General features: G+C 48.0%; 1 long non-coding RNA gene across 10 annotated transcripts in view; it reads left to right on the forward strand.

Annotated features, from left to right (window-relative positions):
• Positions 1-1,099: 1,099 nt before the first annotated feature.
• Positions 1,100-22,768, forward strand: part of LOC103882507 — a 28,934-nt gene continuing 7,265 nt past the window's right edge. For 2 of the 10 annotated variants that reach the window (XR_001900279.3, XR_644366.4), the window contains exons 1-5: positions 1,111-1,993; positions 3,223-3,316; positions 7,166-8,607; positions 9,152-9,317; positions 10,399-10,493. This is a non-coding gene — a long non-coding RNA (uncharacterized LOC103882507). The other 8 variants (XR_004182382.1, XR_644365.4, XR_001900280.3 and 5 more) reach the window with 8 other exon arrangements.

Genomic DNA, 22,768 nt, shown 5'->3' on the forward strand with positions numbered 1-22,768 from the left:
CCTTTAATCACTTGCTATGATAGTCTTAATATAAACAGGAGGCTAAAGCCGGAGAAGCCACAGGCTCTCTTGTTTCATTTTCCCCATGAAACAGCGCACCGTTCAAGGGTCAGGTGGGTCGGTGCCGAGGTGGCGGACATCTTACTGTTGAGGGAGACCCCAACCAAAGGCTCCAGCAGTTTTATGGCCCCTGGGGTGGGGGTGCGGGGTAGAGTGGGAAAGTCCTGGGTGCTGAGTCAGAGTGGCGAAACAGGTCTTCAGGACTCTCCCTCCTCCCCCTGGTAAGGAGGCCTCAGAAGAGGCACCTGAAAAAACCTCAGCCCAAGGCCTCAGAGAAAGAGACTTAGGAATGAAGACACCGGGCTAAGAATGCAAATATGTGGAGAGCATAGCATAGCGGGGCTGAGTCCTTAACTCCCCTTAGAGCCTCCTGAGTGCTGGCTGGGCACCAGCTCTGGTGTGGGGAGGGGAGCCTCCCCGGGAGGCCTGCCAGGTCAAGCTTCTGTCATTGCTTGCAGTCAGACCTGAAAAATCACACATAGGTGTTTAACCAGGAGCCAGACTCTTCAAATATATAGACCCCACGATGGAGGGGAGGTGCCAGAATGACCAGACTCTTCAATATATAAACCCCACAATGGAGGGGAGGTGCCAGAATGACCAGACTCTTCAATATATAAACCCCACAATGGAGCGGGTGTGCCAAAATGTTATCAGTGGTTTCTCTTGATCAGGGCTGTCTAACAGACATGTGATGTGAGCCATATATATAATTTTATGGTTTTCAGTAGCTTCCAAAAACAGTAAAAAGAAACAGGTCAAATTAATTTTAATAATATATTTGTTGGCTGGGTGCAGTGGCTCACACCTGTAATCCCAGCACTTTGGGAGGCCGAGGATGGGTGAATCACCTGAGGTCTGGAATTTGAGACCAGCCTGGCCAACGTGGCGAAACCCCGTCTCTACTAAAGATACAAAAATGAGCTGGGCGTGGTGTCAGGTGCCTGTAATCCCAGCTACTCGGGTGTCTGAGGCAGGAGAATTGCTTGAACCTGGGAGGTGGAGGTTGCAGTGAGCTGATCACACCACTGCGCTCTCAAAATATATATATATATATGCGTGTGTGTATATATATATATATGTTTAATCCAATATATCCAGAATGCTATCATCTCAGGCATGTAATGAGTATTTTCGAAAGTATTAACGAAATATTTTACATTTTTGGTACTAAATCTTCCAACTCCCGTGTGTGTTTTACACTTACAGTGCATCTCCGTTCAGATCAGCTGCATTTCAAACACTCAGTGGCAACACCTGCTTCCTTGCTACCACGTTCAGATCAGCCGCATTTCAAATGCTCAGTGGCAACACCTGCTTCCTTGCTACCGTGTTAGAGGCAGCATGGGGCTAGGCGATGGGTGGGCTTATGGATTCTTAAAATATCTCTTTCCAAGTTTTCTACCATAAATATGCATTTAACATTTTATTTAGAAAATTATAGTCTGTAAATATGATCATATCTAGGTTTTGCTTATTTTCTATTTTAGTAGAAATTTATTCTTTAAAAGCCGGGCTTTGTCTGCATCTGTGGTGGTCTAAGAACAAAAGGGGCTACTTCCTTTTCGAGAGAGTGAGCCCAGAAAGCATTGACTGGGCAAGGACTGCACCTGGCCCAACTGTGGAGCCTCAGGAAGGGGCCCTCATGGTGGCAGACGGAGAGGGCTGCACCAGGGTGGGTACCTGGGCAGGCTGAGGCCTCCTCTCTACCTGGTGCGGCTTCCTGCATAGGTCTGAACACTGCTCAGACCAAAGCCACCCTGCCCCAGAGCTGGGGTCTGACCAGACATCTCTCCCTGGACCCCACGTACAAATATGCAACTCCTTCTTAGCAGCTGCGTGTCTTTCAAGGAATAGGTGGGACACTATGCTTAAGTTCCAGAAACTGAAGCAGGACTCAAAGAAGCAGGCCAGCTCTGCTCTGCCACCAAAGGTGAGTGCTTACTGTTTACTGTTGCATTTGGGAACAGTGAAAAAATAATTGTTTACAAAGCAGAGCATCAGAGAACACAGAGTCAGAGGCATATAGGAAATACGCACAGGGTGGTTAGCTGGTTGGCTCGTTGGTTGGTCGGGAAACATCTGTGTGGGAAGGTAGATGAGAATCGGCCCTGTGGCTAGAGACAGCTTGGAAATGGGAAGAACCCTGCGCCAGCCTCAGGACCCAGTCCCCTGACCTCTGTATGTGACCTTGAGCAATGTACTTCCCTACCTGGGATGTCATGTTCCTCACACACAGGGGATTCAATAGGTGTCACGAGATCATTCCAGTGAAAGCATGTTGTGATTTTTGCCTCCGGAGGAAGCATTGACAAGTCACAGTCCAAAGATGAATTTTAAAATGACTTCAAAGTCTGATTCCTGGGGCAGTTGGGGCCAGAAGAGGAGAACAACCTGCATTTACCATTAGGACCGACATGAAGTGGAAAAGCACTGCCCCAGAGCCAGGGACCTGAGTAGGCAGGACTCGATGAGAACTGCCGGGGCAGACGGCATGAGCAGACACAATACTGCTGATTTTTTTTTTTTTTCCAATGGAAAAGTCCTTTTTGTCTGAGGCAATGTTTTCCACAGCTCTAGCGGACTGTGGTCATTTCCTAACAAGATTTTTCCTATTTTGTGCAGCTGTGGTCTGGCATTTCAAACACTGAGTGTTTTCAAGCTGACACTCACTTAGGTCCTCCAGAACTAAAGGCTGGCAGGTAAATTCAGGGTCTGGTGCAGTCTGTGCTATAGTCCCTGCCCCTCAAACCATGGGGTACTGCCCTTTTCTTTAATACTTTGGAATTACAGCGTTTGATGCATGAAATTACAAAATATCAGAGCTGTAAAGACTTTGAGAGGCCACCTAGTCTAATCTTCTTATTCTATAGAAGGGGAAACTGAAGTCCAGAAAAGGAGAGGAACTGACTCCAAGCCACACGTTCAATTAGAGAGAAGACCACCCTCCTGACTCTTGATCCAGGTCCTCTGGACTCTCAGCCAACACCTGTCCACTGCACTTCCTCCTTTGGGGATGTGGGGAGTGACGTGACCAGGAGAAGAGAAACTAACTTGCTATGAATGATTTCATGTTTCATCCTTATGCTTCTACCTCCTGGTTACCTGAAGATACCTCTTTCTCTGTTTCCTGATTACTCCATCTTGTTCTTTGGCTTTCAGTGTTTATTAGAGATAACAGATGGACTCCATGGACACGCAGGTTCATTCCGTCGACGTTCACCACGAGCTTTCCACTGCTGAGGTTGCGAGATGAGTAAGTTACAGGTCCATTGTAGCCTGGGAGAGTCACTTTCCCTGTCCGAAGTAGTGAGCACAGCAGGGTCCAAGGAAAGCACTGCTTAGGCAGCACAGAGAAGTGGTCTGCTCTGTCTAGCACAGACTGGGGACTGCAGAAGGAGATCGATTGGCAAATAGAGATCTAACTATACATCATCGATACCGATATTTTGCTTATTTGGTAAATGAGTTGAAATCAATTTCTAGCATATGGGTTGGTGTTTATGTTTAATTTATCATGACCATCAGACAAGGACCATGAGAAACAGGGCCTCCCCTGGACTCAGCCTCGTATAGTTCTGCCTTAGGTGGCAATTTTGCAGCCCTTTTTTCTACTTTATCTTTTCTGGTATTCAGCTTACACTGTTGACTAAATGCACCTGGCGTGTTCATAGCCTAAAAGCCTCTGCCAACGTCTTTCTCATCCCACTGAAGACACAGCCCTCGGGAAGGGACCGCAGGCTAAGCCAAGCTGAGCCTGTGCCTGTGCCTTTGGCATGTTCAGGAACCACAGTGGGACTGGGGGTTCCCTTTCCACCAGGAGGCTGGGAGAGAGTATGATGGGAGTCAGTCTTCCAGTCTCTCTGAAAAGAAAGTCAGCTTGAAAATGTCAAACGCCTGGTTCAGTTAGACCTTTCTCCAGGTTGTCATTTACTTAGAAAAGGAGCACTATTCAAGCCTTAAATGTCAGCTTCTTGCCTCTAAAGCTGTGGGATCAGGTAAACCCCTGAGCATTTCAACCTGCACTCCTACACCAAGGGCTGGCTCCCTGGCTATTAGTGGAGGGCAGCAGACACCCTGCCCAGGAAGCAGCCCCAGGGAAATGTCCACTAGGTACCAAAGATTTGGGGATTTTGGTCTGTGAGTTTCAGGCACCTCATTCCTGAGGGCAGTTCCTAAATCTTTACATTTATATATTTGAAAGATGACAACTCTTTAAAAACACGACTGGACCTGAACTTTAAGTCCCAAGCTTGGGTCCCTTTACCTGGCAGCTCTTCCTACATCCAGCCAGCCGCCTTCTATGAGCTAATCCCTGTCTTGGCTCCTGCCTGTGAACTGCCTTCCCCATCCCTGTGAGGCACCATATGCTTCATGATATCCTCTAAAGAGGACGAATCTCCCTTAGCTGTCCTCTAACTTTTGGAATGTACTGTCCCCTCTACAGTGTTAAAACAAAAACAAAAACAAAACAAATTAAGTTCTAATGCAGCTGGAGAGCTAATGGACCTCTCTTTCCCAGGAAAAGGAAAACAAAGATTCCAACCATTCCCAGCTCCTGAAAAATCCTGCTGAGAGATGATCAGCCTCATTCCGGGCTAACTGCTAACGAGCTTCAATTCGCTTATTCAGGGATTGTCCTTTGTTCACTTCTCTGCTACCTGAATTGTCTTCCCACTCTGCCTTCAGACACACTGAACCGGAAGTTCAGGTCAGGGACAAGAGATGGCAAAATGTGAGCCTCAAATCATCAGAGATCACCACAGTGATGTCTTGAAATTCAAGGCAATATGAGTGTGTTACTGGCTTCGTAGCAGCCGGTATTACGAGAAACACTAGGGCATTTCCAGCGCGGATTATTTTAAATGGGAGATTTCTTTTTTATTGTCACTTCTCCATTCTGGTCATAGAATGATTATTGAATATTACTGGGCCCTAACCATATTCACAAAACGTGGTTCTCACCCAGTATTTCCACATTATTGCTCTAGATTACTTTAAATGGAATATACATGCAGTAATGAGTCAGTTTTAGGAGAAGAGGCTTATCCTCAAACCTTACATAACTGCACTGTAATCTTGACTTTGCTCCTATCCAGCTACTGGGCTGAAGACTGACAAAACAAGTCAGCCAATTCAGTTTAACATCTCCTTTGACCCTGCCTCCCCCTGCCCCCCACACACCAAATTAGCACATTTCTCAGGCATCATTCAGAACAATGGCTCTCAATTTTGGCTGCAATTAGAATCATCAGGGAGCTTTTTAAAAAAAAAAAAAAAAATCAAAGCCCAGGCCCTACTCCAAATCAATTAAAATAGATTTGGGGGGATGGGCCTCAGGCATGGGAAGTTTTATAAAGCTGCCGTGTTTATACCAACGTGCAGTCATACATGGGAATCACTGTTTTAAACTTGACCAAAATTAATGATCATAGGCTTTGCTCGCACACCAAGCAGGCAAATTTAATATTTAATATTTATATAAAACGCAAGATCATCACTCTTTGAATCAAATAAAACCAACATAAAGGTACATCTATATAGTGCAACCAAGTTGCACAGCAAGAGAACAAAAATAGAGATACTTGCTCTTCTTTATTTTTATTTTTATTTTTTGAGATAGAGTCTTGCTCTCAGCTCACTGCAAACTCCGCCTGCCAGGTTCAAGTGATTCTCCTGCCTCAGCCTCCCGAGTAGCTGGGACTACAGGGGTGTACCACTGCACCTGGCTAATTTTTGTATTTTTAGTAGAGACGGGGTTTCACTATGTTGGCCAGGCTAATCTCCATCTCCCGACCTCGTGATCTGCCCGCCTCAGCCTCCCAAAGTGCTGGGATTACAGGCATGAGGTACCGTGCCCAGCCAAGATACTTGTTCTAATGCCACCTAACTTGGCCAGATTTTTGGAGGCCCTAAAGCACTAACATAGACAAATAACTTTGGACAAATAAGTTTCCACCGAGTATGCACAGATTAAGACTTAACTCAGGGACGAGGGAGGTCACAGTAATGAGCAGGATCCTGACGTGTCTGGCTTTGGCAGCCAGTTCTCCCCAGACTGGGTCTTGCTTCATAGGTGCCCTTTAGATAAGAGGGCCTAACAGACTAATGGGAGCCTAATGGTAAGTGGGGCTAGACTCAGACTAGAAATTTGGCAGGACTGATGCCCCGGGACCTAGGCTGTTCCATTACTATTCCCAAAAGGGGAACATTGCTAAACAGAGATCTGAAGTAGAATCAGCTTGTCCCTGGGACAGGTAAGGGGAGAGGCAGGGAGTGAGAGGGCTCAAGACAAATGAAAATACACCTTGTTCAGATCTCCTCTTCAAGGGCTCTGCAGACAGAAAAGGGCCATTCTCAGCATCCCCCGGGACAGTTCCACGTCAGGCTCATCCCTCCCTGTACCCACCATGGCCTAAAACGCAGGTTTGACTGTACTAGGAACCGGGGATGTTTGCACTCAGCTACAGTATATCTCAACAGCCATGTGTCAGTGACTTCAGCGTTCCAAAACCCTGGAAAGAAATCTGCTCTCCAAACAAATGTGAAATATTTGCAAGTTAAAAAACAAAAAAAAACAAACAAAACAAACAAACAAACAAACAAAAAACAAAAAAAAACCTGAGTCTGTTTTCTATAGGAGAGAAAAGGAACCTGTAAATGTAATTAGAAGGAGATATCTCCCCCATTCTTTTAAAGCAATGAAGGTGTTGTAAGGATTGCAAATCAGACGTCTCTATAAGAAGGACCATTTGGGGACACATGAATTTGGCAAACAAATTCAGGAACAAAGGCTCCGCCTCAGCAGGCAAGGTGCAGACCTGCGGCAGCCAGGATGCCTTTTCTGGAGCACAGTTGATGGGTCATGTCCAGTTACTACGTTGCCCTCAGGATTGGCCTAAGGTGTGAGTTTGGGAGGCGAGGGATATGGTGCGGTAGGATGGCATTTTTGAGATGAACACTTCAGGTTGTCATGGAATCCTCAAGAACAAGATGCCACAGTCTCCTGTGGTCCCAATATCAGTGTGAGGAGGTTGTGTCCTGGGCCTAATCTCAGCTGTCCTCATCCCAAGTACTGTCATTAAACCATTGGCTTTTATTTCAGGCACCTTCAATGGAGAGAATGAAGAATGGATCATGACCAGCTCCACCAGAAACATGCCAAACTGGAAACTAGTTTGTCATGGGGATTGACAAAATGCCGATCAAACTCACAAGGGATGGCAAGACTATTCAATATAGACACTAGACTGTTAGCATTTGAAAGAGTCGCTGGCATTATAGAGGGGACCATGAGCCAAGAGGAGCGACTTTCTCCATGTCACACACTAGTTAATGCCAACGGTAGAATGAGAACCCAGAAACCCTAACTCTCAAATCAGTACTTTTTCTACTACCCTTTGCTGTCAAATCTCAATGAGAACTAGAATATGTGTGTAAGATGTTCAATATATTCTTTTTTTCAGAAAAGAAGGCTACTTGGGGAAATAATGTCATTAATAGAAAGTTTTTGGAATGTGCAGAGGGCCAGTCCAGGGTATGTGCTGGAGAGAAATAGATGAAGCTAAAATCAGAGTTGCAAGGAGCCATGCTGGGAAATCAACCCAGAGGGACACTTCGCTCCCCGTAGTGGGAGTGAGGAAGACTGGAACAGCCGGGACAGTCAGCAGCTGTATGGATGGTCAATGAAGGAAAGAAGTGGGGCTCCAAGAGGAACCTACGTCCCTGAATTAGACGTGGAACTATTCTGAGAAAGGACAGAGAAACCCACAGAGGGAAAAGTTAATCCCTGCTTAACTGTTCTTTGTTTCTGGACACAAGCTGAAGCAAGTAAGAAGAATTTCCACCCCAGAACCCCCAGTGAGAAAGGGCTGGTCAGTTGATTCATTTAACCTACTGCCAGCTCCAGAGAGGAGACCTGCAGGGAATTAAAGGGACACTGCCATTTTATGCGGGGGGGAAAGCCCAGCTACCAGAATGAAGCTGCAATTGTGTGCGTTCCCAGGTCAGTCCTGTGCCACCACTGGGAGGAAAGATTCCCTTGATACCAGACATGAGGCAGAGTTCCCAGGGGCTGTGGGTAGGACATGGCTGCTCCCTCCCCGACTCTCTGGAAAAATATAAGCAGGGAAACTTGAACTTGGCTCTTGAATACCCTCGTTTTGTGTATCAGTATCACCTGAGCACCTAGCAACCGCCGGGGCTTGGTGTCTGGTGACGTCCCCTTCAGTAGCTCTGAAGACTGCTAGAAAGAGCTGACTGCTCCCAGCCCAAGTCAAGCTTCCCTCTAGTTTAAATCAAAGAAAAATTGGAGGGTGCCCAGAATGTGACGGGATAAAGGTCAACCCCGGGGCACAGCCGTCCAGCCCTCCACTCAACAGGAGAACCAGAGTCATGTTTGATGGAATTCTCGAAAGACATTCTTTGGAACAAAGAAAATGAGCTAAGAAGGAGATTTCTTAGAAAATGATGAGTTTTATATCAAAACAAGGGTGAGACCAGGTGCAGTGGCTCACGCCTGTAATCCTAGCACTTTGGGAGGCTGAGGTGAGTGGATCAGGAGTTTGAGACCATCCTGACCAACAAGGTGAAACCCCTTCTCCACTAGAAATACAAAAATTAGCCGGGCATGGTGGGGGCACACCTAATTCCAGCTACTCGGGGGCTGAGGCAGGAGAATCGTTTGAACCCGGGAGGTAGAGGGGGTTGCAGTGAGCCAAGATCATGCCACTGCACTCCAGCCTGGGCGACAGAGTGAGACTGTCTCAAAAAAAAAAAGGAAAAGAGGAAAAAAGAGTGAGCTAGAGGTCACTGAAGTGGAGTACCAGGGAGCGGCCCAGGAGCCACACAGTGGGTTCACATGGGCCCAGACCCTGGGGAGCCATCTGCCCCCACAGAGGGGGGTGTGGGTCAACTCCCTGGGGACATCCTCCACTGAGGTTCCTTCCCCACCTCTTCATAGGGCAGGCTTCAGGCCCATTAGTTGCATTATAGAGACCAGGAATAGAAAACCAAATCTCTCCCCGTGTCCTTCATTCTGGCCTCTGTGCTGGGCAAAGCTCTTCCCACAACACCCTCTGTTCCTTCCCAGATCCTGAACAACAGAGCTGCGAAGCAAGATTATGAAAAGGCACAGTCACCCACTCATGGGCTATCTGAGGCTGGACTTGAGCAGTTCTAGAGGCCCACACGAAGAGAGGACTAGCAGATAAAAGGATACGGTGCCGGCACGCCTACCACTGAGGAAGCGGCAGAAGGTACCAGTTTCTTTCCAAACAAATCCTGGGTTGGAGAGGACTTGGTGGTGGCCCGAAGCTGTGAAGCTCTGCCCGAGGAGCTCCTGGAGCCCTCTGGGGACAGCACCTTGCTACCTGTCAGTGTGGATGTATTGAGCATCCACAGGCAGGCCTCGGGAGGAAGCACAGTCCACAGGTACAGAATTACCTTCTCATGGCAAAATGGAGTCAGTCAAAAATTACAGGTGCAGCGAGCGTTGTGAAGGAGGCGTAAGGGAGCAATGGGGGCAGCTAATGGAGACTTGAAGGTCTGGAAAGGCCTCCCCAAAGAAGTGACATAAACTCGAGACCTGAGGATGGAAGGGAATTAGACAAACAAATAGGGGAGTTAGTGGGAACTTTGAATTGTCCCTCAAAGTCCATCTCTTAGGGCCGGGCGTGGTGACTCAAGCCTATAATCCCAGCACTTTGGGAGGCGGAGGCAGGCGGATCACCTGAAGTCAGGAGTTGGAGACCAGCCTGGCCAACATGGTGAAATCCCGTCTCTATTAAAAATACAAAAATTAGCCAGGCACAGTGGCAGTTGCCTGCAATCCCAGCTACTCGGGAGGCTGAGGCAGAAGAATGACTTGAACCCGGGAGGCGGAGGTTGCAGTGAGCTGAGATCACGCCATTGCACTCCAGCCTGGTGACAGAGCGTGACTCCATCCAAAAAAAAAAAAAAAAAAGTCCATCCCCTCTTCTTTTATCATCACGGAATTTTCAGTCGAGTGTAGGCTTCCCAGAAAGCGACTGCACTTCCCAGCCTCTCTTAGAGCGAGATGTGATGAAGGACTCTAACAGGAAGAGGGAGGGAGTGTGTAGACAGTGCTGGGCTATGGTGACAGGGCTTGCCCTCCCTTGGCCCCGGCCCCTTCTGCCGGCTGGCATGTGGTCGTGGCAGGGAACCGTCTTGGAGCAGGCTAAGGAAGCCAGTAAGACAGAAGGAGCGGGGCTCTGAAGACCTCACAGGCCAGAGCAGCCACACCAGCGTGGGGCTTTATGTGAGAGAAAAATACATTCTGTTTTGTTTAAGCCTTTATTATTTCGGTGTCTGTTACAGAAACCAAAGCAATGTCCTGACTAATACACAGTCTGAGGGAACAGCAAAGTGCTTCTGAAATCTTCTTAACTGCATTTCATCTTCCCAATAACCCAGTAAGTAGCAGATTATTATCATCATTTTAGTGTCACAGAAACTGATGCTGAGAGGGTCACACAGTGGCAGAGCCTGGGACTCAGAACTCAAGGCTGCTTCATGCCCATCCAGGAGCATCCACGATGCCACGCCGCCTCCATTTCTCTAGGCTGGGTTTAGTTGCTTCCTCCATTAGTGAGATGAGTTTTTACCAAACCATCCTGTCGCTCAGGCGGCAATGCAGTGGCGCCACCTTGGCTCGCCGCAAGCTCCGCCTCCGGGTTCCCGCCATTCCTCCACTACCTCCTTCCTTCCTCCACATATTCATTTCCGTGAACAGGGATTCCTCCATTGTTGGTCAGGCTAGTCTCAAACTCCATTCCATTGATTCCTTCGACCTCCATTCTAAGATTCTTCCCTGTTCCATCCACTGATCCACCCCACCACCCCTACCTTCCACTACCATCCCCCCCACCCCATCTCCACCCTCCTTCCACCCCTCACCCCAACCCAGCCTCCACCCCACCCTTCAGCCATTTCTTGCCCTCGGCCCCTGCGTCACCCATTGTTCCTTCCATTCCAAGATCCTTCCTTCCTTCCTTCCATTCCATTCCTTCCTTCCTTCCACCTTCCACCCCATCCATTCCTTCCTTATCCATTCCATTCCACCATTCCTTGTGCATTGATTTCGACCGGGCGTCACCGCCGTCTCCACCACCATCTCCACCACCCCCACCCCATCTCCACCCCACCCCACCCCATCTCCACCCCATCTCCACCCCCCCCCACCACCCCAACCCCCCCTCCATCCTTCCACCATACCACCCCTGCTCCCACCGCCTCCCTCCACCCCAGCTGCCCCCACCATGCCACCACCCTCGCCCAGCCACCTCCACCCCACCCTCGTCCACCCCACCCCACCCCAACCCTGCTGGTTGACCTGTGTGGCGCGTGGGACAGAGGCTGAAGTTCCTGCATGAGAGTGATGATTTAGGGGCAGGGATACAAGACGACTGACACTTTCTCAGAAAATATCTTACATTTTTTTTTTTTTGAGAGAAATATGGCTCTTGTCCCCCAGGCTGGAGCACAATGGCATGATGGCAAGATCTCCACTCACTGCAGCCTCCGCCTCCCAGGTTCAAATGATTCTCCTGCCTCAGCCTCCCGAGTAGCTGGGATTACAGGCACCTGCCATCACACCCAGCTAATTTTTGTATTTTTACTAGAGACGGGTTTCACCATGTTGGCCAGGCTGGTCTTGAACTCCTGACCTCAGGTGATCCACCTGCCTCAGCCTCCCAAAATGCTAGGATTGCAGGCCTGAGCCACTGCTCCCGGCCAATATCATACATTTTATTCTAAAGGTAGTGTCTGGAAGAGTCCCATTCTCCCCCATTCCCGCCCCACCCCTGCCGCTTTACCAGCCCCACTTTGTGCAAAGGATGCAGGAATTCTTGAAGACACCAGCACTCGGAGAGCCCGGGGGGCTGCGGCTCCTTCATTAGTGCAAGTTTCTTCTCTCCTGATTATGAGTCTAGGCTTCTTAGCAGGAGCAGCCTGGCTCCTCTGGGGTCTCCTGGGGAAGCTGTGTAAGAACAGTTCTGTTATTTTATCTTTTGTCAGCCCTTTGGCTGACTGCGTATGGGAAATTGCAGGCTAAGCCATGTTCACACAAATCTTTAGCCCGTGTTCTCCTACTGAGGCACTCCTCAAGTTATGAATCACCTCTGGGGTATAGCATTTGAATAATTAAGGTCTTAAAATATTGATTTTATTCCTCACAGCCAAGAGATAGCTTTACACGTGACTTGGTTGATTGGGCCATCGTGTGGCTCAGGTGCTTGTAGCTTGCAAATTTAACAGAGCCTTCTGTCTGCAGAAGACTGAAGCAGACAGGGAGACAAGGCTGCTCACACCCACAATCCAAGCACTTGGGGAGGCCGACTAGCCTCAAGTGATCCTCCCACCTCAGCCTCCCAACGTGCTGGAATTACAGGTGTGAGCCACTGTGCAAGCCTAATCCATTTTCTAAACTGCTGTAAGAACAATCTTCTAAAATGCAAATCTGATTATCCTGGGGTTTTTTAATTCTTTCAATGGCTCCCTCATGGCCTCATCACGGTCAAGTCCAAATTCCTTAGCAGTCCTATAAGGCCCTTCCTGATCTGGCCCCACCTCCACCTCTCCCGCTCCCTCCACTCCCTGCCCTCCCAGGTGCTATGCAGTACCTGAAAAAGGCCTGTCCTCACCCCTTCGGGCCCTGCCCAGGTGGCTGCCTTCACCCAGAATGGCCTTCCTTCATCTCCTGACCCGGACAGTTTCCTCAGGACTCCGTTCAGGCGCCTTCTCTTCCAGGCGGCTTTCCTGACCACCCCACCCTGCACAGCACCTTGTCACCCTGTCAGAGTCACCTGCAGCCTCGTGATTTCCGTGTGTATCTCCTCTTCTAGTCGGGGAGCATCTTAGAGGCAGGAGCTGTGTCTCGTTTGCCTTGACCTACAGTCTGGCAGCGCACCTGGCACAGAGTAGGTGCTCATTAAATGTTGGTCGAAACAGAGAGCTCTGTGGAGCCCTAGTTATAATGATCATCTCCTCCCAAGATTTCTGTCACTTCTACTTCACTAAGTTTTTGTATTGGTAAAACGTCAGGCAAGACTAATGTAATCCCATGAAAGCAGTTACTTCAATTTTTTTTTTCCATGAGAGTGTTAATGTATTAATTCATTTAGCCATCCATCAATCAGTCAGTCACTTCATTTAACGAATATGGGCCGGGCGTGATGGCTCACGCCTGTAATCCCAACACTCTGGGAGGCTGAGGTGGGCAGATCACTTGAGGTCAGGAGTTGGAGACCAGCCTGGCCAACATGATTGGTGAAACCCAATCTCTACTAAAAAAAATACAAAAATTAGCCGGGCATAGCGGCGGGCACCTGTAATCCCAGCTACTCGGGAGGCTGAGGCAGGAGAATCGCTTGAACCCAGAAGGTGGAGGTTGCAGTGAGCCAAGATTGCGCCACTGGACTCCAGCCTGGGTGACAGAGCAAATAAATAAATAAACAAACAAACAAATATCTAAGTAAATAAATAAGAAATGCATCCTCTAGGCCAGACCCTGTGCTAAGCATTAGGGTTATAAAGCTAAATAAAACTCAGTCCCTGTCCTCAAAGACCTGACAGTTCGTTAGGAAACATAGACACACAGACATACCATGACAGAATGATGTGACTGACATCACAGTGCATGAGGGAGGTGGTGGAGAAGGGAAGATAATGGATAATCCCTCACAGTGGAGAAGGGAAGGTAATGGATGATCCCTCACAGCGGAGAAGGGAAGGTAACAAATGCTGGGTTAGGGGCCTGTCCTTTGAGATTTTGCTACTCACATTCTCTCCCGGCTCCTAGATTAGAGTTGCCTGTAGTTCTGTTCGCCCACTCCCACTACACTAAGAGTTCCTTGAGGACAGAGACTATGTTATCCACCTTTGTGTTCATTCATTTATTCAACAAATACGTATTAAATGCCTACTGCACAGAAAGCCCTTTTAGGTGCTGTGGTTACCACACATAGCAAGTTAGGCTGATATCTCTGCCCTCACGGAGTTTACGAGGTGCCTGTCTCAGTGCTGGAAACATGGCGGGCTCTAGAGAGACATTTGTTAAATGAATAAGCAGTGGACTCAGGGATGTGAGCGAGGCCCTCAATCATCTGGAGAGCCGTGTGGGAAGAGGAACACACATGTTCGAGGATGTTTCAAAGGGCAGAGTGGGGCCAGTGCGGGGACATTGCATGGTGACTGGTCTGAGGAAATGAGGAAGAATTTCTGTTAGTAAAAGCTGTTCGATGTTATGATATAGTGACAGTAAATGATAATACAGGCTGGGCGCAGTGGCTCACGCCTGTAATCCCAGACTTTGGGAGGCCAAGGCGGGCGGATCACTTGAGGTCAGGAGTTCGAGACCAGCCTGACCAACATGGAGAAATCTCTACTAAAATACAAATTAGCAGGGCGTGGTGGCGCATGCCTGTAATTCCAGCTACTCGGGAGGCTGAGGCAGGAGAATTGCTTGAACCCGGGGGGCAGAGTTTGTGGTGAGCTGAGATTGCACCACTGCACTCCAGCCTGGGTAACAAGAGTGAAACTCGGTCTCAGAAAAAAAAAAAAAAAATGATAACACAGAGGCTTGTAGAAGAAATTTCTACAGTGAGTTCAAGGAGGTTAAGCCAAATGACCTTCAGGTCCTTTCCAAATGTGGAATTTTATTATTGAAAACATTGAAGTTTGTCCAAAATGTTCAGCCATCAAGATACATGGCAAACTGGCTATTGACTTTGGAACTTTTCTCCAGTAAGGAAAACAAGCAAACACTGTCACCTACAACAGTTTCACAGCAATTTGCCCTGGACATTTGGGTACACGGGACCTTCTCTATCTTACTTGTCACCTGAATCACAGCTCCTGGCCAAGTCAGACACTCAGGAGAAAATCAAGGGGCAAGAGGATGAGCAAGTGTTCGCCAAAAAAAAAAAAAAAGAGAGAAACTTCACAATCTTCCTGGACTGAATTGTACGTCCATTTCACAAAATATGATTTAACTGTTATAGAGAATAAAATAGATTTATATATGTATAAAAATATATTGTTAAGTTTAAAATAACAAATTAGAGAATACTATTTGGGATATGACCAATTTTGTGTACTTTTTAAAAACAGGACATGTCAATATATATGCATAATTTTTCTGGATGGAATGATAAGAAACTGTTAATAGTTTACTTTTGGGAGATGCGAATGGGAGAAGGTAACTCCTCAATTTTCATTCAGTATGTTCCCATATTGATGCTATTTTCTTTCTTTCTGTTTTTCTTTTTCTTTTTTTTTTTTTTCCGAGACAGAGATTCACTGTGTCACCCAGGCTGGAGTGCAGTGGTGTGATCTTGGCTCACTACAACCTCTGCCTCCCGGGTTCAAGTGATTCTCCTGTCTCAGCCTCCCGAATACCTGGGACTACAGGCACATGCCACCAGCCCCAGCTACCTCTTATTTTGAGACGGAGTCTCGCTTCTGTCAGCTTCAGCCTGGAGGCAGTGGCTGATCTTGGCTCACTGCAAGCCCTGGCTTACTTATCTCTCCTGCCTCAGCCTCCCGAGTAGCTGGGACTACAGACGCCGCCACCTCGGCCTCGGGCTATTTTTTTTTTGTATTTTTACTAGAGACGGGTTTCACCGTTAGCTACAGATGGTCTCTGATCTCCTGACCTGTGATCCTCACTTCCTGCCTCGCCTCCCAGTGCTGGGATTACAGGCTTGAGCCACCGCGCCCGGCAATTTTTGTATTTTTAGTAGAGACAGGTTTCACCATGTTGACCAGGCTGGTCTCGAACCTCTGGCCTCAGGTGATCTGCCCACCTCGGCCTCCCAAAGTGCTGGGATTACAGGCGTGAGCCACCGCGCCTCACCCTTGATTCTATGTTCTAATCATGTTCCTCCTCTCCATCTTTTAATGCCAACACATCTTACCTGGATCATGGTTAATAATAACTTCTTATTTTATAGTTTTCTATGTAAAAAATTAAAATGTAATATTTTTCATTTTCCAGAGGCTAGAAAAAAGGGAGTGGGGACCAGGCTGGGTACCACCAAGATAGATGATACTACCTCCATTTCTAAACATGAGAAACCAGAGTCAGCGAAACAGAAGGCTTCAGGGAGGGAGAGCCTCTTGCCTAAGACCAGGCTGTAAAAAGACACCTGAGCCAAGACCAGAGGCCAGATCTCCTGGGTTCCAGCGTGACTCCTCAGTGAAAACAACGCAGGAGAAGGAAAATGGGGGTAGGGAAGGGAGCTAACATTTGGAGAAGGCCTACTGCGCGCAGGCATTTTATACCATCACTGACCAACTGCTGTCCTTAGAACGCCTTTCAGCGGCAAGACCCGTCATACCCTGAGCTTTTCAGGATGAAATATTAAGGCAGGCACAGAAGTTGATTTTCTGGACCCAGAAGGAAAATGATTAAAAATTTCTACCTATACCAACTCCATTACCATGGATCCTGGGACTCTCCGTTTTCCTCAGGATCCTATTTATTACAGACTTGTTTGTGGAATGCAATGCTGGTGTTCTAGAAGAGACCCTTTAAATAGTAATAATGTGTGGTTTTCACTATATAGTGAGGAAAAGTGAGAGTTGGCCTGGGAGTCAGGGCCTCGGCTGGCCAGGGGGTTCGGAGCACTGTTATGACCACTTGACTTTGTTTCCCTCTGTGAACCCCAAATGTCTGAGACAGGTCTCAGTCAGTTTAGAAAGTTTATTTTGCCAAGGTTAAGGACACGCCTGTGACACAGCCTCCGGAAGTCCTGACAACGTGTGCCCAAGGTGGTCGGGGATATCAGGGATATTGGGGATACAGTTTGCTTTTTTTTTTTCTTTTGAGACGGAGTTTCGCTCTTATTGCCTAGGCTGGAGTGCAGTGGCGCGATTTCAGCTCACTGCAACCTCTGCCTCCCGGGTTCAAGCAATTCTCCATTACAGGCATGCACCACCACGCCCAGCTAATTTTGTATTTTTAGTAGACAGGGTTTCTCCACGTTGGACAGGCTGGTCTGAAACTCCCGACAAATAGTGATCCGCCCGCCTCAGCCTCCCAAAATGCTGGGATGACAGGGTGAGCCACCGTGCCCGGCCTTACAGTTTGCTTTTATACATTTTAGGGAGACACGCGACATCAATCAATATGCGTAACATGTACAGTGGTTCAGCTTTGTCAGGCAGGACAACTGGAAGTGAGGGCTTCCAGGTAGGAAGTAGATAAGAGACAAAAGGTTGCATTGTTTTGAGTCCTTGATCAGCCTTCCACTGAATACACAATTTAGTCTGGCTCAGTGAATCTGTATTTTTACATGAACAATAGGGCAGAGGAAGCTATCAGACGTGTATTTGTCTCTGGTGAGCCTCAGAGGGAGACTTTGAGTTCTGCCTGGGCTTCATCCCCAAGGAATTTCCCCATAGGCAAATTGTGAGGGAGGTCTGTAGCTTCCTGTCTTTGTAGCTATCTTATCTAGGAATAGAATGGGAGGCAGGTCTGACAGTTCACGGCTTGACTTTTCTCTTGGCTTAGTGATTTTTAGGTCCCGAGATTTATTTTCCTTTTACACATTTATGAGCCGGGGTGGCAGGGCCTCCCTCACTCCTCCCAGCCCAGCTCTCCTCTGCACTCCTGGATCTCAATCTCTGTGTTCCTCACTTTGGACTGGTAACCTGGTCTTGGTTCTCAAATGCTTGTGGGATAGGGTTGGGGGTGTCAGGGGTAGCAGTTGGGGGTTGGAATAGCCACAGTGGGATGCAAGAACAGCTGGTAAGCCTCATGATTCTTCCGGCTCTCCCGGGGCCTCCAGGGTGTCCGGGACTGATTGGTCAGGCAGGATAGATTTCATCAGAGGGTTCAAGTTCATTCTCCATCAGCGCAGAGAACCTGTCAAGCCAGTGTCACTTCACTGTTTTGGGCCCTCTCCCAGGTGGGCAATATTTTTTTTTTTTTTTTTTTTTTTTGAGACGGAGTTTCGCTCTTGTGGCCCAGTCTGGAGTGCAATGGCGTGATCTCCTCTCACCACAACCTCCGCCTCCCAGGTTCAAGCGATTCTCCTGCCTCAGCCTCCCAGGTAGCTGGGAGTACAGGCACGTGCACCACACCAAACTAATTTTTTTGTATTTTTAGTAGAGATAGGGTTTCTCCATGTCGGCCAGACTGATCTCGAACTCCCAACCTCAGGTGAGCCACCCGTCTCGGCCTCCCAAAGCGCTGGGATTACAGGCCTGCGCCCCCACGCCCGGCCCTGGTGGGCAAGATCTAAGACCTCACTCTGGGTTGGTTGTCTCCTCTGTCTGCTGTGAGGGTCCTGATCACAGGGAAGCATTGAGCTCATGCCTATTGCATTTCAGTCTGGTTGGTGACTTGATTGGAATGAGGTGGGAGAGTTCGTGGGAAAGAGAATGGAAAGCATCCTTCCCTGCAGCAAAGTCATTGTGCCTCGAGGGGCATGAACCTCTGTGCAGGTGCCAACCTCTTTAGCCCACTGGAGACCAGAGGTGGGCGTCATTTCATTTATACGTAAGAGCGAGGAGTGATGTGTGGCAGCGTTCTGCCATTTTCCTTTGAGGGGAGATCTCAGAGACAGAAGGTGCAGAGCCTGAGCTTGCTTTCTTGGGGCTCAAACGGTGGTGGTGTGGTGGTTGCTGCTGCTAGTTTTAGAAGTCAGATATAGAGAACTGAGTTCCTCCCACTCCTTGGCTCATGGATGTCAGCATCGTTGGTCCCTGGGAAACCCCCTCCTGAATTATTTCCTTCCTTATTCCTTTTTCTCCCCATCCTGCAATTCCATTTCCTTCTCTCACTGCAGATGATTCCTAGGTGTATCATGTGTATCTTTTTGTTCGCATATTTTCACACAAATAGCATTTGCAGTATTTTAAATTTATGTACACATTCTATCTCATTCTTTCTAACCTTTTTCATGCTTTTCCCCCATTTTTCACTGTTCTTAAGATCTGTCTATGCTGCTATGTGTACATTTATGATTTTGCCTCAGTCCTGTTGCATTGTACTCCCTGGCATGCATTCACTGTATTTTATTTCTCCATCTCAGTGATGGAAACTCAGGTAGTCTCCAGCTCCCACCACTAATTCCTGTGCAGGCAACGTTTGCATACACCTCTCCTTACAGAATTGTGTAAGAGCGGCCTGGGATGTATACCTCGTGGCAGCACTGCTAACATGTTCTACTGAATGTGACTAACGATGCCTGCGTGTGCCCCAGAACACTGCCAGTGCCGACTCTTCTCAATCTGTCCTCTTGCCAGCAGGGTACAGGGGTGGCTATGTCCCACACCCCTGCCAATACTTGGCATTACCTGTATTTCTATATTTTGCCAATATAAAAGGCATACAGTGACATCCTGCTGTTGTTTTAATTTTCATTTTTTATGTTACTAAAACTTTTGAATCTTTCTTCCTGGTAGATGCATGGTATACCGCTCTGGTTCCAGCCCCAGGACTAAAACCTGTGCCTCCCCTCACCCCTCCCCGCCCCTTCCTGCCAAAGTGCTGGCTGTAAATGGCTCACAGGTGAGACCCTCCCCGGGAATTGCCCTCAGCCCCAGGAAGCAGCTTCACCCGCGCGTATGAGCTCTCCGTGGGCTATTCAGAGGCTAGTCACTGCAGGGGTACAAAGCCCCAGTCCCTTGCCTAAATTCAGGACATCTCTGAAAAGACATGCCAGCATCAGCATTCCCCCGTGGGATCAGCCAGGGCTTGTGCTGTACCCACATCACAGTTCAGATCCTCGCTCTGCCCAGCACCATGCTGATTTCCTCACTCCCTCACCATGTTGCTGCTGAGACCGCTCCCATGTAGACCTCCTGCTCACAACTCCCCAGCTCAGAGTCTGCTTCAGCACAACTGACCTATGCCACCTTGTTAGCTTTTTGGAATTTCATCTTCTGTATAATGTCTGTTTATATCCTTTCCATATATATATATATATATATATATATTTTTTTTTTTTTTTTTTTTTTTTTTTTTTTTTTGAGATGGAGACGTGCTCTGTCACCCAGGCTGCAGTGTAGTGGCATGATCTTGGCTCACTGCAACCTCCGCCTCCCAGGTTCAAGTGATTCTCCTGCCTCAGCCTCCTGAGTAGCTGGGACTACAGGCAAACACCACCACACTTGGCTAATTTTTGTATTTTTAGTAAAGTCATGTTTCACCATATTGGTCAGGCTGGTCCTGAACTCCTGACCTCATGAACTGCCTGCCTCGGCCTCCCAAAGTGCTGGAATTACAGGCATGAGCCACGCCCAGCCCCTTTCCTCATTTTTAATTACAGTCATAAATGTTCAAGATCCTTCCATATTCTTCATATCAATCCCTCATTGATTTAGATGTTATAAATATCTACGTCTGTTCTGTTAACAGTCTATTAACTTTGTCCATAGGGACTTTTGTTGATTAGAAACCCCTCATTTTAATTTAATCATATCTGTAAAAATTTGCCTTATGCTTCTGAAATTTTGTTTTGAGGAGGATCGATCACAAAGATATGTTCCTGCAGTCTCTTGTACCCATTTTATTTCCACTATTTTTCTTTAACCTTTTATACTTAGGTCTTTAAAACACGCAGAGTCCTCTTTTGTATTTAGTATTAAGTAGGGTCCAGTTTTATTTTTCTCTATACAATGAGCCTGTTTCCCAAATGCCATTTACTAAATAATCTGTCCTTCCCCGAGTGATGCGTGGGACCACCTTCATCCTATATTAAGTTCTGACTTAAACAAGGGTCTGACTCTGAGCGCTCTGTTCTGTTCTGGTGATCTATTCGTATGGTTTTGACTGTTTTTATTATGATGGCTTCATAATATGTCTTTTTTTGTTGTTGAGACAGGGGCCTCCTCTGTCACCCAGGCTAGGGAGTGCAGTGGCGCAGTCACAGTTCACTGCAGCCCCAACCTTCTGGGCTCAAGAAATCCTCCCATCTAAGTCTTCTGAGTTGCTTGGACTACAGGCATGCACCACCATGACCAGCAATTTTTTTTTTTATTTTTTTGTAGAGACAGGGTCTCGCTATGTTGCCCAGGCTGGTCTTGAACTCCTGGCCTCAAGTAGTCCTCCTGCCTCAGCCTCCCCAAGTGTTGGGATTACAGGCGTGAGCCACTACACCTGTGGCTATAATATGTCTTTATATCAGATAGAGTAAAAGCCCCTCTTCACTCTCCTATTTTATTTTATTTTATTTTTTTTTTTGAGACAGGGTTTCACTCCTGTCCCTCAAGCTGGAGTGCAATGGCACGAGAAGCTCACTGCAACCTCTGCACCCCTGGCTCAAGTGATTCTCCTGCCTTAGCCTCCCAAGTAGCTGCAACCACAGGTGAATGCACCATGCCTGGCTAATATGTGTATATATATAGGTAGAGATGGAGTTTTGCCATGTTGCCCAAGCTGGTCTTGAACTCCTGAGCTCAAGTGATCTGCCCACCTTGGCTCCCCCAAATGCTGGGATTACAGGTGTGAGCCACTGCGCCCGGCCCACTCTCCTTTTTTAAAGGTTGCCTTAGCTGTGGTTCTTTGTGTCTAACCCGAGTGTCTGTCTTTGTCCTGTACTGCCGTACTTTTTAGAGTAAGTTTAGCTCAAGTGCTTTGGACTTTTTATGCGGGCTTTGTTTGGGTCAGAAGCCCTTGTTTGAGCTGGCAGCCGTGGGCCTGAATGGTGACTTGTGTTCTTGGCAGCAAGCACACAGAAGCACAGGGAGAAACTTCAGGAAGAAGTGAAGCCAAGAGATGCTATCTGGCCTGCACTGGACACTTCGAAGCCCTGGCAATTCTCTGCACGGTAGAATTCAATCTGATCCAAGAGAAACAGTGAATGGCACACAGATTTTAATGAGCCTGGGAACCTAATCGGAGGCTGTAATGAATGAGATTACATGCGGCTCTGCCAAGGAGAGCGCTCTATCTGGATCCGTGGTCGCTTGGCCCCTGCTCCCGAGGACTGCGAGGGCCTGTCGAAAGCTTAGCTCGTGGCCACCCTGCATCTCTATATTCCTTCCACAGCTCTTCTCATCCTGTTCCCAAAACCTCAGCTTTCAGGCATGTTGCATTTTCATTCTGTGATAATTAGGAGACTGTGAGCAGGCCATGGTTAGTCATCTGTGGTGTGAAGATGACGGGTGCTCCTGCTCGGGAGGCGCGTGCGGGTTCAGACACGTCAGTGCTAGGGCTAAAGACAGAAGCTGGTGAGGGGGAACGAGGTGACTCATCACCGAAACCTTCAGAACCAGGTTCAAGGAGAGGGCCCAGGCTTTCCAAATGCAGTATCTGCTTTCCTTGATGGTGCCGAGGCTTCACCCAGGCACGGTGTGTGCCATTAACTTCTGTTCTGTCCTCACCCAGGACCTTAAGGCCAAGACAATCGGCTCCCGTGCAGTCCCAACAGCTCTCTGAGCACCGGCCAGTTCTGCTGCGGGCTTCTGACTGCTAGCGCCTCCCCCTTCTCCGTGCCGTTCTCATCCTCTCCTGCGGTGGCATGCTCAGGTCCCTTCTTTCTGTTTCTTCAAGGCTCTTCTTTCTCAGTTAGTAGTCTTTAAAAATAGACTTTTTTTTCTTTTTTTTTTTGAGACAGAGTTTCACTCTTGTGGCCCAGGCTGGAGTGCAGTGGCGCAACCTCAGCTAACTGCAAGCTCCGCCGCCCAGGTTCAAGTGATTCTCTTGCCTCAGCCTCCTGACTAGCTGGGATTACAG

The sequence above is a fragment of the Papio anubis genome, chromosome 2 (genome assembly GCF_008728515.1).
Source record: "Papio anubis isolate 15944 chromosome 2, Panubis1.0, whole genome shotgun sequence".
In the NCBI taxonomy this organism is placed as follows: domain Eukaryota; kingdom Metazoa; phylum Chordata; class Mammalia; order Primates; family Cercopithecidae; genus Papio; species Papio anubis.